Source organism: Chlorocebus sabaeus, chromosome 21 (genome assembly GCF_047675955.1).
Source record: "Chlorocebus sabaeus isolate Y175 chromosome 21, mChlSab1.0.hap1, whole genome shotgun sequence".
NCBI classification, from domain to species: Eukaryota; Metazoa; Chordata; class Mammalia; order Primates; family Cercopithecidae; genus Chlorocebus; species Chlorocebus sabaeus.
The window spans coordinates 97,426,957-97,448,131 of NC_132924.1; the positions used below are offsets into that span (position 1 = coordinate 97,426,957).

General features: G+C 34.7%; 1 long non-coding RNA gene across 1 annotated transcript in view; it reads left to right on the forward strand.

Moving 5' to 3' along the window:
• LOC103226823 (uncharacterized) overlaps positions 1–21,175 on the forward strand; it is a 48,770-nt gene that overhangs the window by 12,596 nt on the left and 14,999 nt on the right. The window contains exon 4 of the long non-coding RNA XR_494986.3: positions 9,198–9,272. This is a non-coding gene — a long non-coding RNA (uncharacterized lncRNA). The remainder of the gene's footprint in view (positions 1–9,197; positions 9,273–21,175) is intronic.

The following is a 21,175-nucleotide window of genomic DNA, read 5'->3' on the forward strand; positions in this document are numbered from 1 at the left end:
GCCTAGTGAGGTCAAAAGATTGGTTACATAAGTGATGTTGATAAAATTGGTACATGTGTTCAGAACAGTGGGAGTTAGGTTTTTCACTGACAGAGAAAAAGTTATAAATATGGAAAGATGAAAAATACAATAAGCTTGCTGTGCTTTATCGGAATTGGAAGCATCAGAGGGAACATATAATTTTAATATGTACAGATAAATGAAGAAAATCATAGAGGGGTGTGTGTGTGTGTGTGTGTGTGTGTGTGTTTTCTAGTGTGGCTCACTAAAAGGGCTTGGTAGCATTGACATTTCAATCACAATGAACAGACATAGCGCCAGATCTTGGCTTCTAAAGATCATTCTCCACTAAGAGAAATCAGAGCTTCTTGGAGAAATGGCTAGCTTCAGGGTAGTGGTGCGGAAAATACAAAATGCCCAGAATCTGTTGTGTTGGGAAGTGACACAGTGAACTAGGAATGATAGAGATATGTTAAAAGAACACAAAACCAGCTTGAAGGGATCACCACTGGCCACACTGGGGAAAATTTGAGCATTAAAATAAATTGCTGTAAATTTTTATAATCCATTGACTAGCACAGGAATCCATGAGTCTGTAGTGATGTAAATAATTCAATAGTTGCGAAGAAACAGCTCTTTTTTATCGTATGATGCCAACTAATAGATATAGAAGAAATTGTAAAAATTAAAATTTGCTGTTTTAATGTTAATCACTTTATTTTGATGGATGCCCTGGGCTTAGATAGATGCATGTCCTCACTCAGAGGAAAACTGCACAAAGGTAGCCAGAGTTGATTGGGCATGATGTTGGCAAATTACTCTGAAAGACGCAGGAAGAAAAAATTCATACTCTTCTTGCAAACTACTATCATTGTAAATTTGGAATTATTTCAAACCAAAAACTTTTAAAAAACTATGATGATCACATTTTCTGTGAACACAATATGGTTATTTCTGTGTATAAAATTTATGTTGGACGAGTGGAAAAGATTATTGCTTTTGCTTATTTTTTTCCAGGTGTAAAGCATCATCAGTAGGTGTGGTTGTGCTTCATCTCTAAAATGTTATTTGAGGGATAAGGTCTGTAATTTTTAGGAAGGATGAATTCAGTCAACCATAGGAAAGACTCGTATGATTCTAGTGTTTGAGTAACATTTACAGACATGTCTGACCCCATGAAAGAAACCAAGATCCCCAGGCACTCAGATGTAGCTCTTCCTTGAACTTGTATCCTCAAATGAAGCATGGGGGAAAAAGTGGCACCATAAAAGAACTGTTCCTCAAGAAAGGGAAGCACAGAATCACTAGAGGTGTCTGGGTGACAGAGCTAGTGCCCATGGGGAAGCAGTATAGGCAATGGAGTGAGCCTGGCAAATTCACAGCGCAATACTGTAACTATTGAAAGCGTAACGTGTAAGGGTTCTCATTCCTGGGTCTACCAGACATTATTATTCAAACCCTGGCCTAAGTGTGGGTCATTGATAAATCTGTGACATTCCTTGATTATGGAGTATTTTACAATTTTTCTGTCTTTTATATGTTTCATTTAAAATTTAAAACTTTTTAAATGGTGGTTTCCTCAAACTCCGATAATAATTTGTATTTTTGACATTTTGCCTGACTTTTACCTGAGCCTAAACCTGTTAATATTTGCATAACAATGTAGGATGGCTTTAATCACTTTAATTAAATAATTATAATATTTTTAATAGAGAGGAAATGAATACATAAAATAGTCTTTTATTAAAATGAGTTTCTGCTTCCCTGCATATATTTTTCCTATATCATGATGTGTTTTTCAAACATAATTTTTTATAACAGCATAGAATTCCATTTTTGGACATATCATAATTGAACTATACTTCATTACAGGATATTTAGGTCATTTTCGTTTTTTAAGACATTCTTATAGATAGTATTGTGAACTTCATTTAAATAAATAATTGAATTCGTCTTGTGTACAGAATTTCTGGCTCAAAAATACACACTCTTTAAAGGGTCTTGGTATACATTCAAAAACTATTTTCCTGAAGGATTGTATCTATTTATAACTTCAGCTTTTATTTTTATATATCATATTCAAAATAGCTTTGTGAATTTGATGTGCAAAAATAGTGTTTGTTGTAATTTGAAAATGTTTGATTCCTAGCTGGTTAAGTTTCTGTCTCCCACATCTTCATGGAGTATTTATATTTATTCTGTTGTAAATTGGTTTCCCTTGCCATTTTTATCTAACTAGCTATATTCAACTAAGAGTTAATTTGACTTTTATGGTTTCATTTAGAAATGAAATTCATTCGAGGTTTATTTTATGGTCAGGGAGAAGGTGATATATAGTATACTTTTTTTCTTTATCAAAATAGTCAAGTTCCAATATTGCTGTTGAGCCATTTCTCCCTTCCTCCATAGCTGGCTGTGCTTTGTCAACATATGCTGAGATCTGTTCTGTCTACTGTGGTCTGTGTTTTGGGTTTTCTTTTCAGACTCACTGGCTTTCCCTTTGGTTCCTGGTGGTCCATTAGCAGGACTTTCTTTTCCTTATCATTCACTGATAATAATTTTTTTTACAATAACTTCTTTTTCTTCACTGTTCCCACCTATGAATTTTCCCAGTAGAAAGCTTTATAACTATGTTGTTTCATTTTTCAAAAACGCATTGAGATTTTTATTAAACTTAAAATTCAATATGGAAACAATTAGCATACTTCTAGTATTCAATCTTTCCGTTAAAAATCAAATTTAGTGTTTCATAATAATTTTTTGTGGTTTTCTTTATGTGATCTCAAGTATTTCTTGTTATTCTATTTTCTAGCTGCTTTATGAAGTTTGTTTCTAGTGTGCATGGAATCTTTTTCTTTTCATATTCTGAATATTTATGAATTCTCCATATTGAAGTTGTTGATTTTACAGCATCTGTATCCTGTTTTTTACTATTCTTGCTGGTGGAAGGTGCTTTTCTTTTGGTTGTTTTTATTTTTGGTAAGTTTTCTTACATATTATAGTAAGTATATAAATTAATGTATTTGTACTATATAAACATGACATATAATATAAAATATAAGTGTACCATGAATATTAGGAGAAATTGTTTGATAGTGAGAGTAATATTGTGCTCTTCTCTAATACTTTTACCTTCTTTCTCACTCTCGGATTATTGCATTGGCAAGAATTTTCTGAACAATTTTGCATTCAAATAGGCCCAGTCTCAAGAATATGTAAGCCAGATTTGAGCTAGGCACGCCAATGTTATTCTTCCCAGATTCACCAGAGAAACTCCTCATCCTTTCCTTAGGTGGAGGGAATGAAAATAAGAGAATCCAAATATTATATTAACTGAATTCTCTTCAAATGAATGAAAATATCAAAAGTGGGTAACAAGCTTTTTCTCAAATATTATCAAGTAGTATTATGATAACTTTTGATATTACTATCTTTTCTAACCTATTCATGTTATAGTTGTAATATAAAATGTTAAGGTGTTCTTCCTTTATTTTGATGATTTTTAATTGTGGTTTATTATTTTAAATCATATGTAAGTATGCTTATTAATATTTTATATTATTTGTGTGTATGTAATTTTTGTGTAGCTTTGATATTTGAATTTATGATAACATACTGAAAAAATATTTCTTTCTGTTTTTTATGTTCCATTTTTTAGTTCCAATTCACTTTTTATATCAATAAATTGTCTCTTAAAAATGTTAAAGCCTTCGCTTATGTATCCAACTGTGCTTAGTTTTTTTTTTAGTGAATTTATTGATAACTTTTAACATGTTTATATTGTTCTCCATCTATTCAAATTTTAAAATCTTGAACCAACAAATCAGCAATTTAATATTTTCAAAACGAATACTTTAAAACATGAAAACCCTTTATCTGGGTCCAATATTCTCTAAATCTTGTTCTATCCATTGTTTAATTTCTAATTTTGTTCCTTTTTTTCTTTGTTAAATTTGATAAATTGCTACTTTATTTTTCGAGGACATTTCTTGTATATACTCATTATTAGTCATTATATGTTTTTAATTAGTTTCTATCTTCATCTCTACTTGATTTGCTTATTGTTTTCCTAAGAGATTTTTATTGTTATTATTGTGCTTCTAGTGTTGAAAGCTTAACTCATTTATTAGATTTACATTGAATAAAGTAAGTATTTGACCATGAATTTGACCCAAGTATATTTTGGCTATTTATTATTCCTTTTGATATTTCATATTCTCACTGTTATTATTTACTACATACACTATAATTACAGTTCTAATGTGATTCATCACATTTATATTTAGCATTTCTTTTCAATCTTTGAAATATTTGTCACTTTTTATGGTTTTCAAAATATCTTTAAATTATTTCTAGTTGCATTGCATTGCTTGAAAGAATGTGGCTGCTATAATGTCACCATTTTGGGATTCATCTGGAATTTTTTTGCAAAGTAATATATGAAAAATTTTTATAATATTTTGTTAATTCTTACAAAATCTTATTTTTTATTGCTTACACGATTTAATATAGTATTACTACTCCTGCTTAATAATATACATCTTTATGTCTTTATATTTTAGTCTTTTTTGTTAAAGTCTGATAGAGCTCTAATTTGTTTTAAAAATACAGTATTTTAAACTTATATATTTCTAGCAGTTTTTCCATGTATTTTATGGTATTATTCAACACACAAACAATATATGGCCTATCTTATATTCATGACTTACTTGGTTTATTTTGAAATAGTCTTGAACACAAAAATTGCAAGTACAACTTGCAAATAATAAAGTAAGTTATGAAATAATCAAAATTTGATTTATTTTGAAACAATCTTGAATACAAAAGTTGCAAGTACAGTACAAATAACTTTTTTCTTCCTGAATCATTTAAGAGTATTTTGCTGATACGATGCCTCATCACTCCTATATTCTTTAGTGTGTATTTCCTCTTGAAAGAACATTTGCCCACTATAACCACAATAAAACCTTCGGAATCATGAAGTTAACATTATTATATTACTATCACCTAACCTTCAGAACCCATTACAATTTTATCAGATGTTAAAATAATGTTTTTTAAAATAACAAAAGATCAAACTCAGTTTCACGTAACACATTTCTTTTTTTGTATTTTTAGTTTCTTTGAATATCAAAGAGTTCCTGTCTTTTCTTGACTTCATGACATCAACATTCAACAAAATTATAAGCCAGTTATTTGGGGCTTTGTCTGATGTTTTCACATAATTATATTCAGGTTTTGTATCTTTGGCAGGAGAATCACAGAAAAGTGCAGTTTTGCTCTTGCTGCATTCTGTTAGGTGACACATGAATTGAATTTGTTCTATTATCAGTGATTATCTTTGATAATCTCTGCATGAAGATGGAGGCAGAGATCAGAGTGACGAAGCTACTGTCAAAAGAACCCTAAGGATTACCGGCAACAATGGAAGCCAAAGAGAGGCAGGGAGCGTATTCTCCCTCTGGAACAGAGGTTCCAGAAGGCACTGATCCGTTGACAATTTAAGTTCAGACTTCTAGCCTCCTGAACTGTAAGAGAAAAAGTTTCTGTTGTTTTAAGCCCCCAGGTTTGTCATTTTTCACTATGACAGCCCTAGGAAATGAATACAGAAGCAAAGAGGTTAGGAAAAGGGAAAAGAGGAAGCTGATGTAATTATTATAACTACTAAATATTTCTGTTGTTTCCATTGTTATTTTTTAAACAGCTTAATTGAAGTATAATTTGCATACAACAAGATTTACTCATTTTCAGTATGTAGTTCAATGAGTTTTGGCAAACGTGTGCAGTCACGTAACCACAACAACAATCAAATGATACAGCACCATATTGTCCCATGTGCATATAGAAAGTTAATTAAAACTAGTTAAAATTAAAAATTCATTTCCTTGTTTTAACTAGTTACATGTCAAATGCTCAATAGCCATTATGTGACTAGTGGTTTCCAGATAGGACAGAGAAGATTATGGAATATGTCCATCAAAATGTTCTATTGGACAGTGCTGATACAGAATATTTTCATCAACCCTCGAACATTCTACTGTTCCCTTTTGCAGTCAATTCCCTACCTTCACCCCTAGCCTCAGTCAATCACTGATCTTCATTCTGTCACTATATTTTGGCCTTCTCTGGAATTACACACAAACGAACTCACACCTCAGGTACTCCTTTATGTCTGGCTTCTTTTGATGAGCATGATATCATGGAGATTCTCCATGTTGTTCTGTATTTTAGTAGTCTGTTTCTGTTTTTTTGTTGGGTAGTGTTCCACTGAATGGATATACCACAATTTATTTATCTATTCATTAGATTTAAAATATTTCTACTATTTCTAGGTTTGACTTTTAAGAATAATGCTGATACAAATATTACTTGTCAGTTTTGGAGTGGTATATGTTACATTCATTTTAGATTGCTCTATAACAAATTACCACAAATGTGTAAGTTGTAAAAGCAGCCAATTATTATTTCACAATTTATCTGGGTCAGGAATCCAGGCATGACTTAGCTGGGGGTCCCCTGCTATGCTATAATCAAGGTGTTAGCCAAAACTGGGTACTCATTACTAGGCCCAACTAGGGAAGAATCTGTTTCCAAGCTTACTCAAGGAGTAGCAGTATTTCTTTGCAGTTTTGAAATAGAGGGCCCTGACCTCTTGCTGTTCAATAACAAAAGGCTGTCTTTGGATCCCAAGAAGCGGAACCTGAAGTTCCTTGCTACATAATATGCTTCTCTAAAATGGCGATTTACTTCATCATGCCAGCAAGGAGAGTCTCTAGCATGAGTCGGGTAGAAATAGGGTGGAGCTTTAGATAATGTTATGCAATCACAAGCGATTGACATCCTGTCACCTTTGCTGTGTCCTATTAGTTAGAAGCCAGTCATGGGGTCTGCCTTCACTCAAGGAAATAGAGTGCTATAAATACATGAATTCCAGCGGTGAAGTTCATGGAGCAGACACTGTGGCTTCTGTCTGCCGCATGTGTTTTCATTTTTCTTAATACCTATAAGTGCAATTACTGGGTCACATGGCATGTATATGTATAATTTTATAAGAAAGTGCCAAATTGTTTTCCAAGACAGCCATATTATTTTGCATTCTTGTGAGCAAGGTTCTATTGCTTTTAATTTATATTTTTTGTTTTTGTTGTTTGAGATGGAATCTTCTCTTTCGCTCAGGCTCGAGTACAGTAGTGTGATCTCAGCTCACTGCAACTTCCACATCCTGGGTTCAAGCCATTCTCCTGCCTCAGTCTCCCAAGTAACTGGGATTACATACGTGCACCACCATGCCCAGCTAATTTTTGTATTTTTAGTAGTGCCGGGGTTTCGCTATGTTGGCCAGGCTGGTCCTGACCTCAGATGATCTGCCCGCCTTGGCGTCCCAAATTGCTGGGATTACAGGCATGAGCCACCGTGCCTGGCCCTATATGTATTTTTTAAAGCAATAAATACATTTTGCTAACCCAGAGAATCTTTCTCTCTTAAAAGAGTAATTTGCTCTGTTTGAGTCCTTGTATTTTTTCACAAATAAAAAGACGAAAATCAATTTGGGTAGAGAGGTGGAGGCAAAGCCATGTAGGGCTAAGTTCATGAGAGAACACAGGAGACAGAAATGTTAGTAGCAGGAACAGACAACACTCTGAGGATTTTGCATAAGAAAGCAGAAAAATGGTGCTGTGACAGGGGTCACATTTTGTTGTGTTCAGTAGACAAGAGATTTTATAACATGTTTGTCCACTGATATGAATAATCCAGTAAAGAGAAGGTGAGGGGCAGATGATCATGCAGGAAGAAGAGTTCATGCATTGCCACAGGAAGAAATGCAATGTATGTACCTTCAAATGCAGATAGCTTAGCAGAGTTTTGTGGTGGAAAGATGTGTGCACACAGCTAGTGTGTGGCCGAGCCAGGATGCAGATGCAGGCCCTCTAACTCCTGAGTCCACGCTCCAAACCACTTCACTGTTTTGCCAGCTATACATTTCCGCAGCTATGCATCTCTTATCTTAAATTGTTAAATAACAGAAACACTGCAATACAACAAATTAATTCTGCCAAAGGCTTTGTTTCCTTTAATAGGAAAAACAGACTTTAAGAACAATAGACTCAATTCTTTTACTTTTCAATCTTCTTTTGGGTGAATTCAATTTTATGAACTGTGAGGGTATTTTTATGTTTTTTAAAAAGCCTCTTGACAATCCTTCCCCTGCAAACTTCTACCCTATTCGTCCTCCTCCATCAAAGACATATTTTTTGCAATTGTATTTAACAGTCATGGCCTCACTTTTCATTCACTCATCAGTTCACTGCATTATGGATTTATGGGCTTAGAATCCACCTCTCCTCTTATACTCATCTCTAAAACATTACTGAGATTTTGAAAAGGTCAGCCCTCTCGGGTTCATCCTGTTTAACCTCTCTTCAGTTCTTGACTTTGTTGAAAATATGTTCTTTCTGAAGATACCTTTTTATCTTAGATTATATCATACAACTTACTCTTGCTTCTGTTTCCAATTTCTTCTTGATAAATTAAAGATTTGTATATCACGGGCTTTTTGTACTTAGCCCTAGAGATTTAAAGGTCACATACACACCAAAACTTCTAACTCCACAACTCCCATGTCAGCATTTCCTCTGGTATAGTCACATAGATCAAACTGCTTAATCTTTTAGCTGGTTCTCAGAAGACTTCAAAGTTTGCATGTAAAAATCTAAATCACTATCTCCCATCTTCAACAACAAAAGGTATACAGCCACAGCCTGTACCCAGACCCTCATGACTGCTGACATTTGTGCAATAATATCCTGTATTCACTGCTTTAACACTTTTCCCATAAAAACAAAAAAATGCAAATTTACTACATTGAAAATTTCATTGACAAATCGAGTGACATAACATTGAGTGACATTGAAGTTATTGTCAAAATGTGGTAGATTTTTACTAATTCTGGTTGATTGGATAGAAATGAAATATCCACTCGGTGGACCATTCATATTTTATATCTAGAATAGAGAAAACCTGGCCATGTAAATGTACTTTTCATCATCTCTGGGCCACTGTCTGACTCTGAAATAAGGAAAAGAAAAAAGGACTGTTCAAAATAGAGAACTTGGCAGCCTTTCTTCTATTGCATGATGAAGGTTTTTGTGGGTAGTTAGAGGGCTGTTCATCATCTGTGCATCTCTCTCTCTTTCCAGAAAACGAGTGTGCAAGAAGTATGTTGTAATTGAAGTGGCATATTGCCTGCCACCCAAGAGGCTGCTCTGTAAGTGGTGAGTTTTGAGGAAATAAGACTTTCATCTATTGTATCTTTCGTGGTGTCACAGCACTAGGAAACGTGTAGAAAATGATTTCAAGTAGTAAATGAAAGCTTTCCAGACATTAGGAATTAAAAGAGAAACTATTTACATGTGTGCCTTTATATATCTAAAAGAGGGATCCAGAGAGCACCACCTTGGCAGTAAGGAAAATCCAAAGACACAACAGAAAAAGGTAAAGAGCAAAGAAAAATGCTCCCAAACAAAGAAGTTAAAATATCATCAAACATCAGATAAAATGCAATCCCCAGGAAATAATTATCTTAGGATTCAAAAGAAAACTTGGAAAAGTTGTTGATTGTTACCAATGAAAAACAATGAAGCTTTTTATTAAATAGTGGCAGAAATTCTCAAGGCTGAGAAAAATGGAAAAGAGCATGAGAAATAAGTTATGCAAGGGAAATAAAGAAGAATAACAATAAAGAAAAATAAAGAAGAACGACAAGGAAAACAAAACCATAATGACAGAATTTTAAAATCTATATCAGAGACATATAAATTAAAATTGACATGGAGAGTAACAGGATGAGATCTGAGGAGCTGTTCCAGAATGCAGAAGAAAAGTTCAAAAGATAAAATTTATGATCTGGCTGGATACAGTGGCTCACGCCTATAATCCCAACATTTTGGGAGGCCCAGGCAGCGGATCACATGAGGCCAGGAGTTCGAGACCAGCCTGGCCAACATGGTGAAACCCCATTTCTACTAAAAATACAAAAATTACCCAAGTGTGGTGGTGCACATCTGTAACCTCAGCTACTCAGGAGACTGAGGCATTAGAATCACTTGAACCCAGGAGGTGGAAGTTGCAGTGAACTAAGATGTTGCCACTGTACTCCATCCTTGGTGACAGAGTGAGACTCTGTCTAAAAAAAAAAAAAAAAAAAAAAAAAGAGGGAAAACATAAGATATGAGAAAAACAGAAAAGGAAAATTCAACTTAAGCATTATAGATTAGTTTAAAGAAGACTTTTTGAGCAACAGGAAAAGAACAATAAAAGATAATTCAAATACATTTTTCTAAAGCAAAAATATATCAAAAATATTGAGAACATTCGAGACAATCTCATCAAAAGCATCCTGGCCCATCTTATACAGAACATTAAATTCTAAGGTTAAATAAAATCAGAATTATCCATCAAACACACATCTTTTCCCCAAATACATATCTTAAGTCAATGGAGATGCATGTAAATACATCTTAATGTTTGTATTTTTAAATTTGTATCTTAAGAATTTTGTATCTACTAAGTTGTCTTTTATAAGTAAATAAAACAGATACCTTTGATATGTAGAGACTGTGAAAGTATACCACCTACATGCTATTTTTAAAATACTTTTTAAGACTTGCCTTCAAAACATGGTTCCAGTCATGTAACACAAAAATAGCTTAAAAAGTGGATATGTCAATTTAAAAAATATTTTGTATTGAGACTATTGCTGGAAAAGGTAATAGCAAAATCATCTAGCTAGCTAGCTAGATGGATAATAAACGAAGAACAATAAGCAGACAGTAATAGGAAAGTCTGAAAAGTATAAAGCATGAGCAAAACAACAGAAGAGACATTAGATACAATTTTTGTAGCCCTTTTTCTCTACCTCCTTACTGCCCTTAAAAGGTCTGTATAAGAAACCCAGAGAGCTTGTGGTGCTTCTGTCAATACTCTCTCTCTTTTCCCAATACTACCAGACCCCCACTGCAAACTTGCTGAAATATCAACCCTGTAAGTTTATAATTTGTATTTATATTCACATTCCCTATAGAAACTACCAGGACTAACAATAATCACTCCTTATATTGCTATTCTCCTTAGCCACCACATGCAACACAAGCTTTCCAGGTTATCCCTGTGTTAGAAAAGGCATACCTGTGAAGGCAAAATGTTGACCTCATAAGCTCCAAGGAGGTTCAATCCTGCCATTGCCATTTTATCTAGTGGCTTTCGACCTTATTAGGCCCAATGTCCTTCTCATATAACAAATATTTTGTAGTGGTTTACTTTCCTAAAATAAAACAATATAATGAATATGCATGCATAATTTTTAAAATTGTAAAGAATAATAAAATAGAAAAATATAGAAGCAATTATTACAAAATGATACGTGTGTGTGTTAGTGTTCAGCCATGACAACACAAGAAGAGACAACAAAGCAGTTAGATTCTTATGATACACAAAATTAACAGAATATGATGGCTATGAAGGCAAAGTGAGAGAGAAAACATTTCATTAGTGACTCAAATATAGATCAGTGGTGTGCTTTGTAATGTGGTTTTCCAACACATTGAATAACATCTAATAAATTTTCAAACAAAATACAAAAAATCTTCCTTCAAGTTGGAAAGAGTTCCTATTCCTAGAAAATTTACTATTAATTAAAGTCATGTAGAAAATCTTTGTGTTATATGTTAAACAAAGATATATTGTAAGTGGCCAAAATTCCGACCAGGTTTTTCATATATATTAAAGCTCAGTGGGATGTTTTAAGGTTGTGTATAGGTGCTGGTGTGTGATAAAGAAACTTTTTTTATCTATGTGTTTATTTTAAGTACTATGATGTGCTATTCATTATTTAGCACCTTTAGCATTCTCCCATTAAGTGGTGCTTCCCTAATCATTGTGACAACCAAAAAACACAAATTTCCACAATACCCCCCAGGAGCAAAGTACTGCTTTTGCTGAGAAACTTTCATTTAGTTAGCTTGAGAAGTGTATTAAAACCAGGAAGGGGAGAGGAGGTGGAGCCAAATGGTTAAATAGAAGCTTTCACAGATTATCTGCCCCTCAGAAACACCAAATTGAGCAACCACACACAAAAACACTTTCATGAGAACGAAACATTGGGTGAGTGATCACAGTACTTGGTTTTCACTTCATATCACTGAAAGCTGCACTGAAGTGGGTGAGAAACACAGTCATGAATTGCTGACGCCATACCTCCCCGCCACCAGCAGAGGCTGTGTGGCCTGGAGAGAGAATCTGCACTTTGGGGAGGGAGACCACAGTGATCATGGGACCTTGCACTGGAACTCAGTGCTGCTGCTCTGTCATAACAGCAAGAAACACTGGGCAAAACTCAGATGGTGGCCAGGAGGGAACATTGAGACCATCCCTACCCAGATGGGAATTGCCCATTCCAGCAGTCAGAACCTAAGTTCCAGGAAGCCTCAGCACCACAGGTCAAACAGCTCTGGAGTTCTAAATAAACTTAAAAGGTAGTATAAGCCACAGGACTACAATTCCTGGGCAAGTCCTGATTCTGTACTGAGCTCAGAGCCAGTGGACTTGGAAGAACGCATGACCTAATGAGACACCAGCTGTGACAGTCACCCTTTCCCCAGCCACAGGCAGCACAGCCATAGCACTGGGAGACACTTCTTCACTCCACTTGAGAAGAGGAGAGAGGAGCGTAAAGAGGACTTTGTCTTGCAAGTGAGATACCAGCTCAGCCATAGTAGAATAGGGTACCAGACAGAGTCCAGAGGTCCAACTCCTTTACAACATTTCTAGATACACCATGGGCCAGAACGGCACCTGCTGTCTTGAAAGGAAGGACCTAGTTGTGGCAGGATTCATTATCTGTTGACTAATGAAAATCCTTGGGTCCTTAATAATCAGTATGGGTACCTCGCAGTTCTTGCTGTGGGTCTTGGATGAGCCTCATAAACATACTGGCTTCAAGTGTGATGAAGCACATTCCCAACTGTGATGACTATAAGGATGGACTCCTTTTGCTTGAGAAAAGGAGAGGGAAGCATAAAGTTGACTTTATCTTGCAGCTTAGGTACCAGTTCAGACACAGTGGGGTAGAGCACAAAGTAGTCTCTTGGGGTCATGAATTCAAGGTCGTGGTTCTTAGATGGCATTGCTGGACCTGCCCTGGGCCAGAGGGAAGTCCATTTCCCTGAAGTAAGAGTCCCAAGCCTGGCAGCATTCACCAGAATCTAACTAAAGAGTCATTGAACCTTGAATGAGCATCAGCAGTATCCAGTCAGTATTTGCTATGGGGTGAGGTAGGGGTGGTCATAAGGGAAGACGCCTCTGCTTGTGGAAAAGGGAGGAAGGGAACAGTGGGAAGCACCTTTGCCTTGCCACTTGCTTGCCAGCTAGGCCACAATAGAATAGAGCACAAAGTAGATGCCTAAGTTTTCTTCTTTTAAGTCCTGGCTCCTAGACTGCATCTCTGGATGAACCTGGGATTGAAGGGAACTTGAAGCCTGAAGGGAAGGACGCAAAGGCTGGCTGACTTCACCATCTGCTGATTGTAGAGCCCCAGGGCCTTGAGTGAACATAGATGGTAGCCAAGTAGTGGTTACAACAGGGCATGAGGGACATCCAGTGCTGTGCTGGTGGCAGGTTTGACACAGTGCAGTCATAGTGGTAGTGGTCACAAGGGATCTTGTGTCAGCCCTTCCCCACCTTCAGGCAGCTCAACACAGGGAAAGAGACTCCATTTGGGGGAAAAAGTAAGGGAAGAGAACAAGAGTCTTTGACTGGTAATCCAGATAATTCTTCCATATCTTATCTAAGACCACCATAGTAGTACTTCTGAGTCTGCAAGAGCCACAGTGTAACTGGACTTGGGGTGCCCCCTAGTGTGGATATGGCTGCAGTGACCAAAATTTTAGATCACAACACCCAAGTCCCTTCAATTACCGGGAAATCCTTCCCAATAAGGATGTGTACAAACAAGCCCAGAGTGCAAAGGCTACAATAAATACCTAACTTCTCAATGCCCAGGCACCAATGAACATTTGCTAACATCAAGACCATCCAGGAAAACAAGACCTGACCAAAAAAACTAAATAAAGCACCAGTGACTAGTCCAGGAAAGACAGAGATATGTGACTGTTCAGAAAAAAAAATTCAAAATAGCTATTTTGAGGAAACTTAATAAAATTCAAGATAATACAGTTAGCGAGAAATCAGAATCCTATTGGAAAAGTTTAACAAGAGATTGAAATAATTGAAAAAAATCAAACAGAAATTATGGAGTTGAAAGGTGCAATTGACTTAGTAAAGAATAATGCATCAGAGTGTCAACATCGGAACTGATGAAGCAGAGGAAAGAATCAGTGAGCTTGAAGACAGGATATTTGAAAATACACAGTCAGAGGAGACAAAACAAAAAATAATAAAGGATGCCTATAAGATACAGAAAACAGCCTCAAAAGGACAAATCTAAAGGGTATTCACCTTAAAGAGGAGGTAGAGAGACAGATGGGATAGAAGTTTATTCAAAGAGATAATAACAGAGAAATTTACAAACGTAAAGAAAGATATTAATATTTAAGTACAGGAAGGTTGTAGAACACCAAGTGGATTTAATCCAGATAAGACTACCTCAAGACATTTAATGAACTCTCAAAAGTCAAGGACAAAGAAAGAATCCTAAAAGCAGCAACAGAAAATAAACAAATAGCACCAATTGGAGCTCTAATATGTCTGACAGTAGACTTCTCGGCAGAAACCTTACAGGCCAGGAGAGAGTGGCACGACATATTTAAAGTGCTGAAGGAAAAAACAAAACAAAACAACAACAAACCCCTTTATCCTAGAATAGCATATCCGGCAAAAATATCCTTCAAACATAAAGAAAAAAATAAATATTTTTCTAGACAAACAAAAGCTGAGGGATTTTATCAAAACCAGAACTGTCCTACAAGAAATGCTAAAGGAATCTCTTCAATCTGAAAGCACAGGATGCTAATAAGCAATTAGAACTCATCAGAAAGTACAGTACTCCCTGGTAAGAGCAAGTACACAGAAAAACACGGAATATGATAACACTGTAATTGTGGTTTGTGAACTACTCATATATTCTGAGTAGAAAGACTGAAAGGTGAACTGATAAAAATAATGACTACAACAAATGTTCAAGATATAGAGAATATGATAATGTATAAATAGAAAAAACTTAAAAAGCAGGGGAACAAATTTAAACTATAAAAACTTTATTAGTTTTCTCTGCTTGTTTGTTTATGCAATCAATGCTAAGTTGTCATCAGCTTAAACTAATGGGTTGTACGATATTGTTTGCAAACCTCATGGAAATTTCAAATCAAAATAACCTACAACAGATACAGAGAAAATAAAAAGTAAGAAATGGAAACATACCACAAGAGAAAATTACTTTCTCTGAAAGGAAGACAGGAAGGAAGAAAAGAAAGAAGAAAAGACCACAAAGCAACCAGAAAACAAATAACAAAATGGCAGGAGTAAGTCCTTACTTATCAGTAATAACACTGAATGTAAATGAACTGAATATTCCACTGAAAAGACAGAGTGACTGAATAATTAAAGTTATAAGACCCGGCTGGGCATGGTGGCTCATGCCTGGAATCCCAGCACTTTGGGAGGATGAGGCAGGCAGATCACAAGGTCAGGAGATTGAGACCATCTTTCCTAACATGGTGAAACCGTGTCTCTACTAAAAATACAAAAAAATTAGCCAGGTGTGTGCACCTGTAGTCCCAGCTACTCAGGAGGCTGAGGCAGGAGAATGGCATGAACCCAGGCAGTGGAGCTTGCAGTGAGCCGAGATGGTGCCACTGCACTCCAGCCTGGGTGACAGAGCGAGACTCTATGTCAAAAAAAAAAAAAAAAAAAAAAAAAAAAAAAAAAATTACAAGGCCCAGCGATCTGTTGCCTACAAGAAAAACACTTCACATATGAAGAAAGACATAGATGCAGGAATAGCTATATTTATTTCTTCCAAAATAGATTTCAAAATGAAAACTATAAAAAGAGACAAAGATGGCCATTATATAATGATAAAGGGGTCAATTCAGCAAGAGGATATAACAACTGTAAATATATATGCACCCCACACTAAAGCCCCTAGATGCATAAAGCAAATATTATTAGGACTAAAGAGACAGATAAACTCCAAAAATAGCTGGAGATTTCCACACTCTACTTTCAGCATTGGGCAGATCATCCAGACAGAAAACTCAACAACAAAAAAAAAAAACTGAACTTAATCTGCACTATAGAGTAAATGGACCTAACAGATATTTACAGAACATTTCATCCAACAGCTGCAGAATACACATTCTTCTCCTAAATATATGGATCATTCTCAACAATAGACCATATATTAAGCCACAAAATATGTCTGAAAAAACCCAAAAAATAAATTATATTAAGTATGTTCTCTAACCACAATAAAAGTAGAAATCAATAACAAGAGGAATTTTGAAAATGATACAAACACATGGAAATTATCAATATGCTCCTGAATGACTAATGAGTCAATGAAGAAATAAAGAAAGAAATTAAAAAATTTTGTGAAACAAAACAATGGACAGAGCATACCACAACCAATGTAATACAGTGAAAGCAGTATTAATAGGAAAAATTATGGGTATAAGCACCTACATTTAAAAAGTAGAAAAAGTTCTACTAAAAATAAGCAACGTAATGATGCATCTTAAAGAACTAGAAAAGCAAGAGCAAATAAATTGACCCAAAGTTAGTAGAAAAAAAAAATAAAGTTCAGAGTAGAAATAAATAAAATTGAAATGAAGAGAACAATACAAAAGATTAATGACTTGAAAAGTTGGTTTTCTGAAAACATAAATAAAATTGACATTTAGCCAGACGTAACTAAGAGAAAAAAAAAAAAAAGAAAAGGAAGACCCAAGTAAATAAAACCAGAGATGAAAAAAGAGACATTACAATAAATACTGCAGAAATCCAAAGGATCATTAGAGGTTACTATGAGCAACTACATGCCAAGAAATTGGAAAATCTGGATGAGATGGATAAATTCTTAGACATATACAACCTACAAAGATTGAACCACGAATAATTTGAAAACTTGAATAGACCAATAGCAAATAATGAGATCAAATAAAAAGTCTTCCAGCAAAGTAAAGCTCAGGACCTGATGCCTTCACTGCTGAATTTTACCAAAAATTTAAAGAACTAATATTAATCCTACTCAAACTGTTCTGAAAAACATAGGAGGAAGGAATACTTTCAAACTCATTCTATGAGGCCTGTACCCTGGCACTAAAATAAGACAGACACATCAAAAATACAAAAAAAAAAAAAAAGGCCACAATATTTGATGAACATTGATGCAAAAATACTCAACAAAATACTAGCAAACCAAATTCAACAATAAAAAGATCATTCATCATAACAAACTGGGATTTACTCCAGAAATGCAAGCATGACTCAACATATACAAATAGTAAAGGTGATACATCATATCAACAGAATGAAGGACAACAAAATGCTTGAAAAAGCATTTTTATTGTGAAGGGATATTGATAAAATTCAACATCCTTGTCTTGTGCCAGTTTTTAAGGGGAATGCTTCCAGCTTTTGCCCATTCAGCATGGTACTGGTACAAGAACAGACACATAGAACAATGGAATAGAATAAAGAACCTAGAAATAAGGCCACACACCTACAGTCATCTGATCTTCAACAAACCTGACAAAAACAAGTAATGGGGAAATGATTCCTTATTCAATAAATGGTGCTGTGATAACTGGCTAGTCATATGCAGAAGATTGAAAGTGGACCACTTCCTTACACTGTATACAAAAAATAAACTCAAGATGGATTAAAGACTGAAATGTAAAAACCAAAACTATAAAGACCCTGGAAGACAACCTAGGCAATACCATTCAGAACTTAGGCACAAGTGAAGATTTCATGACAAAGACGGCAAAGAAATTGCAGCAAAAGCAAAAATTGACAAATGGGATCTAATTAAACTAAAGAGCTGCTACGCACAACAAAGGAAACTATTAACATACTAAACAGACAACCTACAGTATGGGAGAAAATTTTTGTAAACTATGCACCTGACAAAGGTCTAATATCCAGCATCTGTAAAGAACTTAAACAAATTTACAAGAAAAAAATCCCAAACAAACCGATTAAAAAATGAGCAAAAAATATAAACAGACACTTTTCAAAATAAGTTATTGATGCAGCCAACAGTCATATGAAAAAAGCTTAACATCACTGATTATTAGAGAAAATGCAAATAAAAGCCACAATGAGCTACCATCTCATGCAACTCAGAATGGTTATTACTAAAAAGTCAGAAAATAACAGATGCTGGCTAGGCTGTGAAGAAGGAACATATATACTTTCTTAGAAAGAGTGTAAATTAGTTCAGCCGTTGTGGAAGAAGATAATGTGGTGATTCCTCAAAGGCCTAAAGAGAATAATGCCATTTGACACAGAAATCCTATTACTGGGCCTATATCCAAAGGAATATAAATCATTCTGTTATAAAGATATGCACACAGACGTTCATTGCAACACTATTCAGAATAGCAAAGACATGGAATCAGCCTAAATGCCATGGAATACTATCCAGCCACAAAAAAAAAAAAAAAAAAAAAAAAAAAAAAGAGATAATGTCCTTTGCAGGGACATGGATGGAGCTGGAGGTCATTACCCTTAGCAAACTAATGCAGGAACAGAAAATCAAATACCACATATTCTCATGTATAAGTGGGAGCTAAATGATGAGAAAACACCAGACATTTAGAGAGGAACAACACATACTGGGGCTTCTTGAGGGTTGCTGTGTGGAAGAGGGAGAGGATCAGGAAAAATACTTAATGGGTACCAGGCTTAATACTTGGATGATGAAATAATCTGTAAAACAAACCCCCATGATACAAGTTGACCTGTGTAACAAACCTAGATATAGACCTCTGAATTTAAGATAAAAGTTTAGAAAATTAAAAGAAATAAAACATAAAAATAAATTTTAAAAATTTTTGAAATAAATTGAAGGGGACACAAAAAATGGAAAGATAGTCTGTTAATGAATTGGAAAAATCAATATTGTTAAAATGTCCATACTATCCAAAGCAACCTACAGATTCAATGCAGTCCTTGTCAAAATACCAATGACATTCTTCACAGAAATAGAAAGGAAAATCCAAAAATGTATATGGAACAAAAACAAAAACAAAAACAAACAAACAAACAGAATAGCCAAAGCTATCCTGCGCAAAAAGAATAAAAACAGAAAGAATTACTTTACTTCAGAGTATACTTCAAGCTATAGTAATCAAAACAGCATGGTACTAGCATAATAATAGACACATAGACCACTGGAACAGAATAGAGAAACCGGAAACAAATTCTTACTTTTACAGTGCACTCATTCTCAACTAAGATATCAAGAACATCATTAGATAAAAGACAGTCTCTTCAATAAATGATGCTGGGAAAACTGGATATTTATATGCAGAAGAATGAGACTAGACCATGATCTCTCACCATACACAAAAATCAAATCAAAATGCATTAAAGACCTAAATCTAAGACCTCAAACTATAAGATTACTACAAGAAAACATTGAGGAAATTCTCCAGGACATTGGAGTGGGCAAATATTTCTAGAGTAACACCCTACAAACATAGGCAACAAAAGTAAAAATGGACAACTGGGATCACACCATGTTAAAAAGCTTCTGCACAGCAAAGGAAACAATCAACAAAGTGAAGAGGAAACACACAGAATGGGAGAAAATATTGGCAAACTATTCATCTTTCAACTAGAATATAAAAAGAGTTCAATCAACTCTACAGGAAAAAAATCTAATAATTAGATTAAAGACGGCCAAAAGATCTGAATAGATATTTCTCAAAAGAGGACATGAAAATGGCAAACAGGTGTATGAAAAGATGCTCAACACCACTTATCAGAAAAATGGAAATCAAAGCTACAATGAGATATTATCTCACCCCAGTTAAAATGACTTTTATCCAAAAGACAGGAAATAACAAATGCTGGAGAAAAGGGAACCTTCATGCTGTTGTAAATGTAAATCAGTACAACCATTATGGAGAACAGTTTGGAGTTTCCTCAAAAAACTAAAAATGGAACTACCATAAGATCCAGTAATTCTACTGCTAGGTATATGCCAAAATAAAGGAAATCAGTATATTTTTTAAAAAAATGTCTTCACTCCTATATTTATTGCAGGACTATTCACAATAGCCAGGATTTGAATGCAACCTAAGTATTTATCAACAGATGGATGGACAAAGAAAATATGGTACAAATACATAATAGGGTACTGTTGAACCATAAAAACCAGTGAGATCCTGTTATTTGCAATAACATGAATGGAAATGGAGGTCATTATATTAAATGAAATAATATAATGTGCCAAGCACAGGAAGACAAACTTGGCATGTTCTCACTTACTTGTGTGAGCTAAAAATTAAGACAATTGAACTAATAGAGATAGAGAATAGAATGAAGGTTACCGGGGACTTGGAAAGACAGTAGGGGTAGCGGGGGAGTGGGAACAATTAAGGGCACAAAAATACACTTTGATAGAATGGATAAGGCCCACTATTTGACAGCTCCACAGGGTGACTACAGCCAACAATATTATTGCAAATTAAAAAAAAAAGAAAAAACTTTAAGAGTATGATTGGATTGTTTTTAACACAAAGAAAGGATAAATGCTTGAGGGGATGGATATCCATTTATCTTGATGTAATTATTATATGTTGTATGCCTGTATCAAAATGTCTTGTGTCATCTATAAATATATAAACCTACTATGAAATCACAAAAATTAAAAATTAAAAAAATACAAGAAAGACTACTATAAGGTCTAACTTTGGCTTTACTTACAAACATATGTACACATATTGATACTAATAAAAGCAGTTTGAGATGTTCCCAGAAAAAAAATTTAACCACTAAATTTAGTATGTTTAAACTTAGTTTTCAAAATTGGTTCTGTTCTTTCAAGAAGTACTTACATGTTAGAAATAATTATCCTTAAATTCTAGAAATCTGATCATAAAAATTGTGTAGCTGTTAAGATAGAATTTATTCTAACATTTCTAGTAGAAAG